Here is an 8,422-nt window from a genome sequence, read left to right on the forward strand (position 1 = left end):
AGATGAGCCTCCTCTTTTAAGCCTTCATGACTTGGAGAACTTTGAGTCAAGCAAGCGAAGGAGTGGAAGGAATCGCTTCTAGTTCTCACTCTTAAGAGTCATAGACTCTTAGTTGCTGATTTTTTTCTGATTAGTATGCAGTTTTTAACTTTTTTGTAAACTTTTAGAAGCATATGCTTCTAAGGACTCAAGACCCAGTGCTTTGGATCATGTTTGGACTCATAACATATATGATATACTTATTTATTCATGATATTTTGGACATCTATTGATATTATGCATTGTTTGGATATGCCTTTACCCAATATTAATGAAAAATGGTTTTTTTAATTCAATATATGTGTATATTTTTATTTAATGAATTCAACGATTTTTTGCCGATTTTTTCCCGATCCGATTAAAACTCTTCGCTCTTTTGCCTCGCCGATTTATTGCCGATTCCTAGTCTGGTAACACTGACCTGGACCTGTTCAGGTTCAGCTATAATGCTTCTGTTGGACTTGGACTCTAATTCTTCTTCTGTGCTGTAGAAAACTTATTCTCCATGGTCAGTCTAAGCACAGTTCCAGAGTCTTTCCTGCATATAAACTAAATGTTGAGGTGGTTTCTGGTTAATTCGTTGCTCAGTTTCGTGACTAGCTTCAATGTTGGGACATACACTCAGAGATTTTTGAGAGTAAATTGGTAGCAGTCATGCCCTTGTCATCATCACATTTCCATATTCAGCGATGGCATTGGAATCAAATGGTTATGGGCAAGCCGTGAATGCTCTCTTGATAGCCCATTTGCCATGTTGAGATTTATGCACAAATAAGTACATTTCTGTTTTGTTATGCCAATTTGGATATGAGGAAATTGTGTGGTAATTCCATGTTCACTGTTACTAGGTGTTGGCATGGTTTGCCTCGGGTGCTGGTTATATTAACTGTAATCGTAAACTACTGTAGTTGTATGGTGATATTTCAACAAGCTGTTTAAAACGGAAAACTGAGCGTAAAACAGTGCTAAAATATATTATTAACTAATCGGCATGATAGAAATATGTACATAATTACATTATACAATTGGATAATTCATTACACTGGAATCAATTCTCAATTTTCTCTGTAATTGATACAGACAATAAACTTGTTACAAGAGAGCCAGTTTCATTCAATCTTCTTCACAATGCATTTCTTTATTTTTCAGGCGACTCAAAATCTGTATGGTAATATTTCAAAGCTGTAAATATTGTTTTAAAACAGAAAACAGAGCATAAAAGGAATTGTAAATATATTATCTATTAAAAATAAAGGTAACTAAACATGTATATAATTAAGTTATCGAGAATGAGACAATTCATTCCAGGGGAATCGGGTCTCTATGCAGTTGATGATAGAGAGAATAAACTTGTTCCAGAGGAACTGGTCTTCATAACATGACAGCATCTTACTAAAATTCAAACTTAAAATTTCACCTTTTTAAGCAAAAATTAGGATAATTTAAGTTGAATTGGAGTGTCAGACTGCAAAGCCCTTTATCCTGTAAGCCAGTAGCCCTTGCCAATCCTCTACAACATTTCTGTTATATATATTCAATGCTGTATGTTTATCTATTTGTGAACCTCTCAAAATAGATGACATTAATATTCACCGGGAGACATTTGCAACAACGCTGCATTAGTATCTAAAAACATAACAGTTTCTGAAAACTTACACCAGTGACATAACAGTTTCTAAAAACTTAAAACAATGACAACATTAATTGTGAAAATAATTCTCCTTTACATGACATCATGCTGGTCATAATCCTCAACTCGTTGCATTACTTCTGCCTCCTTTGTGTAATTAAATACACCAGATTTATTGTAATCACTTTCCATGGACAATATGTTTCCAGAGCATGTGTTAATTTATGAGACGACTTACCAAATGAATTTACCAATGCCATTAAACCAGTTTTTGAAAGTCATATATCTCACCATTGACTTATGCTTTCGAATTTCCTTTGAACAAGGAGATGGTCTTCTTTGGGCCTGTGATAACGCTGCTGCCGAAGGGTTTCAAGGAGGCAGTTTCATTCAATCTTCATCACAATGCATATCTCTATTTTCAGGTGATTATAAATCTGTATGGTAAAATTTCCAACATCTACTGGAAGATATTTGCAAAAACCAGAGATGAGTTGCTGCATTAAATTTGTTAGCGATGGCATTATATTTAAGTTCATGTTCTGTTTCATTGTTTGGTATCCATTACCATTTAGCTTTGGCCTCAAATCTGAAATTATGCTTAGTTCTCATACCACAGTAGGACATATAAATTAGCCATAATGAATGAACAGAAGAGGGAACACCATTTGAAGTTTAATGACTTCCATATCCTGTCAGCCCGTCCCTCCCATCCAAGGATCGATCAGAAGTAGAAACTGGCCTCTGCAACTTCCTTACATGGTCAATGTGTGTTTTTAGCCCAATTGTTGAACGCAGAGTTATCTATTAAAATTGCATGACAAAATTGGGCTCAAGATTCCTTATTACATATCTGTACAAACAAGCCTATTCCTCATTAAAAAACCTCTGAATTTGGGAGATGCATTTCAAACTAATAATTACAAACGGTTCTTATTAAAACATATAGAATAAACTTTGCAACATTTTATATATATATATATATATATATATTCCAGAAAATACATTTAGCGTGCTAGGCTAGAAATCACCAAAATAAAACGACACAATATTTTCTTAACCCCCGCCCCACATACATATATCTTTTACTTGGAAAAAAACCCCTGAATATCTGACAGGTACCCACGATGACTCGACGAAACCTGTTGCGCATAGATATGGACCCTGAACCTTAAACACCAAAGAAGTGTCAGAGTGGTGGGTGATCATATTTTGTAAACACTGGATTGTTTCTCACATTACTGATAAACACAGAGTCCTGCAGCCACTCTGTCACCGCGCAGAAGCGCTTGATCCTCACTTCCTGAATGATCAAATCCGCAAACTCATTGCAGAAATTATTTCTGGGGTAGCCATTCACCACCTCCTCCACTGTGTCCGCGTGGATGAGAGGGCTGAAGGCGCCGTACACATCTAGGTGGGTCCCGAAGATGAGCATCGCACTCTCCGGCGAGTGCCCGAAGGTCGCGCATATGTTGTCCCGGTGCCTGATAATGGCCTCCGCCACGTTATCGCTCAGTCGCGCAGGCGCTCCTTCGCGAAGCAGAAATTCCCGGGCGAGCACCCCTCCGTGGAATTCAAAGGAAAGCGGTGTCTGTTTCATGGCCACGGATGTGAGACCCAGGTCGTGGAGCATCGATGCCAAATAGAACATCTCCGGATTCCAATTCCAATGAGGGAAATTCGCCGTCGCTATGGCCGAACCCAAATAGTATGCTCGCATGCTGTGGACGAAGACGATGGTGTCGAGCCACGATTTAGCGTAGGCAGTGGCCTTCTCTGTAAGCGGCGTTTGCGGGAGAGGAAGCGACGCCAACGATATGGGCTTGGAGGGGTGAGGGTGCCCTTGGATGCACATTGAAGCGCCTGGTTCACCTCCTTCTCCAGCGTGTTCAGATCATCCAGCTCTTTTAACAGCGCCAAGTCTGTCGATGATGCCATTCTCAACTATAATTATGGAATGGTTTCAAAACTCAAATAGATCGGATTCTGCTACCTTAATCCTCCAAGATTTCACAGGAATTTCTGCCCATTCCTCGCTATGATTCCCTCCTGAGAATCCCAACGTTGTGAAATTATAAAGGGGAGAAAGGTTGGATCCAAGTAAAGAAAGTATGATTAAAGATGAACTAAATAAAACCACGGTAAAAGGGTTTGGCAACCAGGGTAGGCATTTCAAAATATCTTGGTTGATTTAATTATCTTAATAGTTGGTTTAATTATCTTAATTATTTGATTCTTAGATTGAACCATCATTTTATAGACCATTTTAATTTAAATATTTATTTTTAATGTATTTAATAGATAAAATTATATAGAAAGAAGAAAGAAATTATTTTAATGTTTAAGAGGCTAAAGATAGTCTATGAGACAAATTGCTTCTTCATTTGCTTGATGTATTCGACTCTTTTTCTGTGAAGCTTCACAATAAATGCTCTGAGCTTCTCGACAAACCCCTCGCTAAATAGATTATCCCAAGCGCTAGCTGCCAGCATATCTGCATAACTTTATGTGTTGTCTTTGAAGACCTCACATTATAAAATGAAATATTTTTCTATTTCCACTTTTTCCCAAAAGAACAAAAAATGCATACTTTTTCCTCCCACACTTCTTTTGGCCTTTTCCAGCGCACAACAGAGTTGATGAGAATTAGTCCTTAACTGGGCAATAATAATTTTGGCTCTCCAAGAGATATTGACCTCTCTGTATGCTTTTGGTGGATGACTATGAGTCGGATTAAACACTTCAATATAGTATTTTTTCTTTTTTCTTAGCTCCTTATCGCAAGTACGCTTGTGGAACTTATCCATAACAAAAGTTTGTATCTCTTTGTTATTTATGGGACACGTGTTCAATCAAATACCCCATTTACTAAACCTTTTGTTATTTTGCTACATCCAAGTTTTTTTCCTGTTGCATAATCTATCATTAAAGAAAACCTTAGGTCATCTACCTTGTTTCATTTGTTCATTTTTTTTTAAATACCTTATGACTCGCACCATAACAATTGCTTCAATAGGAGCAGCCCCTGTTTCACTTAACAAGATAGCATAAGGAACTGCACTTTTAATCTTGAATTTGTTTGTAATCAAATGTTTCTGAATTTTCTCAATTTGTCTCCACTGCATGATGTACTGCTAGTCCATAGTTCACAACCATAGAGAATCATCGAAATAACTAGAAGCCTAAAAAGAATTTGAGTGGTTTTCCAATCCCATAACTCTGCCTCTCTAGACCTATTTTGAAAAGCATAAAATGCTTTCCAACCCCCCAAAGTTTTTTTTCTTTCTACAACCATCCCAGTGTAGATTTTTGTTGAAGTCAATTCTGAGGTATTTGTAATCTGCAACTTCTTCCAGAATGTTGCCTTCAAAGTAGAACTTGTGCTAGTTATGTTTTCTTTTCTTAGAGAAAAACACTACTTTCGTTTTGTTGATATTGACTTGCATCCCTACACTTCTACAAAAATGCTAAAAGGGATAGTAAGTGCTCTTGCAAACGAAGAGTCGATTTAGCAATCAAAATAAGGTCATTTGCGTACAAAAGAAGCCTTATATCAAACTTGCCCAAATAGATACCATCATCCCCTTGCAAATTTAACCACTCCTCAAGCTCGTCGATATATAAACCAAAAAGGGTAGGAGACAGTGGGCAACCTTGCTTGACCCCGATATCGCTTCTAAAACTTTCAAAAATGCCTGTTGAAGTTCTAATTTTGAGTTTGACCTCTTCATACAGCTTATGCACAACTACTCTCAAATGTTTAGGAACCCCAAGTTCCTTCATTATGTGCCAAAGCTTATCCCTGAGAACTGAGTCAGACATTTTTCTGAAACCAACAAAGCAACAAAAGACTTCTTCTTTTTTCTCTCAAACTTTTTCAATGATGTGCCTTAAAGATATACAATGATCAACTATGCAATGTTTACATCTAAAATCTGCTTCTACTTGCCCTTTAGCACACTTATCTTTTTCTTCTACCCACTTAATAATCTTATTTTCTAACATACTTCCAAATAATACTAATTGACCCATCAATTTTTATTCTATCCCATTAAATATTTATATGTTTCAATTGGCTTCCGACCTCCTGAAAATGATAAGGTTTTGCGTAATTGCTATAGTTGGTGGAACCTTTTTGTCTTTTGTCAAATAAACAACACTCTACCTTAATACTCCATGATCCCACACAGAAATTTCTTCCCACTCCTCGCTATGATTCTCTCCTCTGAATCCCAACGTTGTGAAATTATAATTCAGGCATTTACTAAAGTCTAATTCTCTTTCAATCGTTATCCGAAGAAGGTTCCCGTGAATCTAGACGCAAAGGGAAGAAAGGTTTGATCACGTAAAGAAAGTAGGATTAAAGATGAACTATATAAAAACCACGGTAAAAGGCTCTGGCGATCAGGGCAGGAATTTCAAAATATTTTGTTGGTTTATATATATAGCCAGGGTAGATGTTTTTTTTTTATTTTTTTTAAAATGGGAGGGGTTAGTTCCTTTAGAAGTATTATGGGTCTTCTTTTTTTTTACATATATATATGGGTACAAATGTGCAGCAGAGCCTGATAGCCGTCACATCTAAACATCATTGGAGTCGCCATGGAACATATATATATGGGTACAAATGTGCATCAGAACCTGATAACCGTCACATCTAAACATCATTGGAGAAGAGCCTGATAGCCGTCACATCTAAACATCATTGGAGTCGCCATGGAACATATATATATGGGTACAAATGTGCATCATCATTGGAGTCGCCATGGAACATATATATATGGGTACAAATGTGCATCAGAGCCTGATAACCGTCACATCTAAACATCATTGGAGTCGCCATGGAATAAATACGGTGCAGTATCTGCAGCTCAGTAGGAATCGAAACGCGACCGGAGGCGAGTAAACCAAACCGCCCGACCATCACGTCATGCACTCGCGTGCACAATCAAGGTGGATGTTTCGTGATCAAGTTAAATAGAAATTTGGAATTTAAATATTTATTTATAATATATTTTATAGATAAATCGATATAAAACACTAATTGATCCATTGGATTTTTATCTTATCCTTGTTGATATATTTATATGATTCAATCGGCTTCCGATATCCTCAAAATTATAAGGTTTTGCGGAGGTGTTGTAGTTGACGGTACTTTTTGTCTTTTGTGTTGGATGTCAGTTCAGGTTTATCCGATTTTTGATGTGCGTCGGATTGAAGTTTATCCGATTCAATAAAACACAAATGAATTTTTATCATTATATTTATTTATATAATATATTTTAATACTAAATTCGTTATTTTATGTGATATTATTTATATAAAATATATTTATATAATATAAATATTTATTTTATAGAATTTTTATAAAAATAAACAGAAGTATTTAAAAAGTGTATTTTCTTTTATTTTATAATTATTCGATGAATAGTATAGAATTCATGTTAAAATTTTTAGTTTTTATTTGTTTTTACTAAAATTTAAAGAATCAGTTTATTTGGTTGGGAATTTTGTTTTAAGATACGAAATGTTTTAAAGGAATTTTTTTAATTAATTGTTCAGTTAAATTATAGAGGTTAATATTATGGTAAATGTTTTGAAATTAGGATTAAATATAAGTGTAAATGGGATATTTTAAGATAAAGTGTTTATTATTTTTATTTTTTTAATGCCCTAAAGATGATTTTTTTTTGGTAGTCTATTGTCTTGTTTCACTATGGAATTTGATGTACGAATATTTTTAGCCAAAAGTAATTTGCATCGGTCAATTTCATTTAGTAGCTTAGAGGAAGAAATACATGTGTTACGACGCCAATGTTGCAACACCAACCTGTTGTTACAATGCAGCAATTGCACAATTGCTATGACATCACCTTGCTACTACAATGTTGCAACATCACTTCATAGTTACAGTGTTGCGACATTGTTGTTATTATAGTGTCATGACTCCACCATTCTTGCGGCATCAACCTATTGTTACAGTGTTGCTACACCATTCTTGCTACAGAGTTCCATCCCTACATTAACATTATGGATCATGACATGCAACGTTCTACATCTTAAGGGACTTCTTGGTAAATTGGTGGGCCACTTGTGCAAGGAAACAATGATTAACTAGGGAATTAGATGAGGAAATAATGATTAGCCAGGGAGTTGAACCACCATGACTATCAATATGCAAACTAACAGATTGGAAAGCAACTAACGAACTTCAACCATTGTGATTGTTTAGTTTTGCAACTATTGTTTAAGAGTTGGAGAGGCTAGAAATGTAAAGAAGAACCCATGTACCTAGATATAGGAAGAATTTGAGAGGTTGGACAAGAAAGACGAGCTCGTGAAGCTGGAAAAAGGGAGGCTATAACAAAATAGACGAAGAAAAATTGGTGCATATAGAGATGAAACAAATGGCAGATATGTAAAGGAAAAATGTAAAGTGGGATTGTACAAAAATTGTAGAACAAATTTGATGTCTATGTGAATAAGATATAAAAATGTGTTGTTTTCTTTTGTATTGTATTTTGTAAACTTCTTGATTTCCTGATTATATGTGTGAGTCTTTAAGTTTTTGTCAATGCTAGCATACAAGTAGCTATGCACTCTATGGGTGAAGATTGAGTTCTCAGTGGTTATGCACAACATTATATGGCCTGCTATGTAAGGTGGTATTAGAGCTCATTTAAGTTCTTGAGATTTGTAACTTTTTAATGCTTCTATGGCATGTGGTTGTGGTTAGAATTGAGAGGCATT

General features: G+C 35.7%; 1 pseudogene; it reads right to left on the reverse strand.

Moving 5' to 3' along the window:
- Positions 1 to 2,615: 2,615 nt before the first annotated feature.
- LOC149233945 (cyanamide hydratase DDI2-like) lies at positions 2,616 to 3,774 on the reverse strand (annotated as a pseudogene).
- Between the last annotated feature and the right edge of the window lie 4,648 nt (positions 3,775 to 8,422).

This window comes from Pinus tabuliformis, chromosome 8 (genome assembly GCF_031772625.1).
Source record: "Pinus tabuliformis cultivar Carrire ecotype Pingquan chromosome 8, CPIR1, whole genome shotgun sequence".
Taxonomy (NCBI): domain Eukaryota; kingdom Viridiplantae; phylum Streptophyta; class Pinopsida; order Pinales; family Pinaceae; genus Pinus; species Pinus tabuliformis.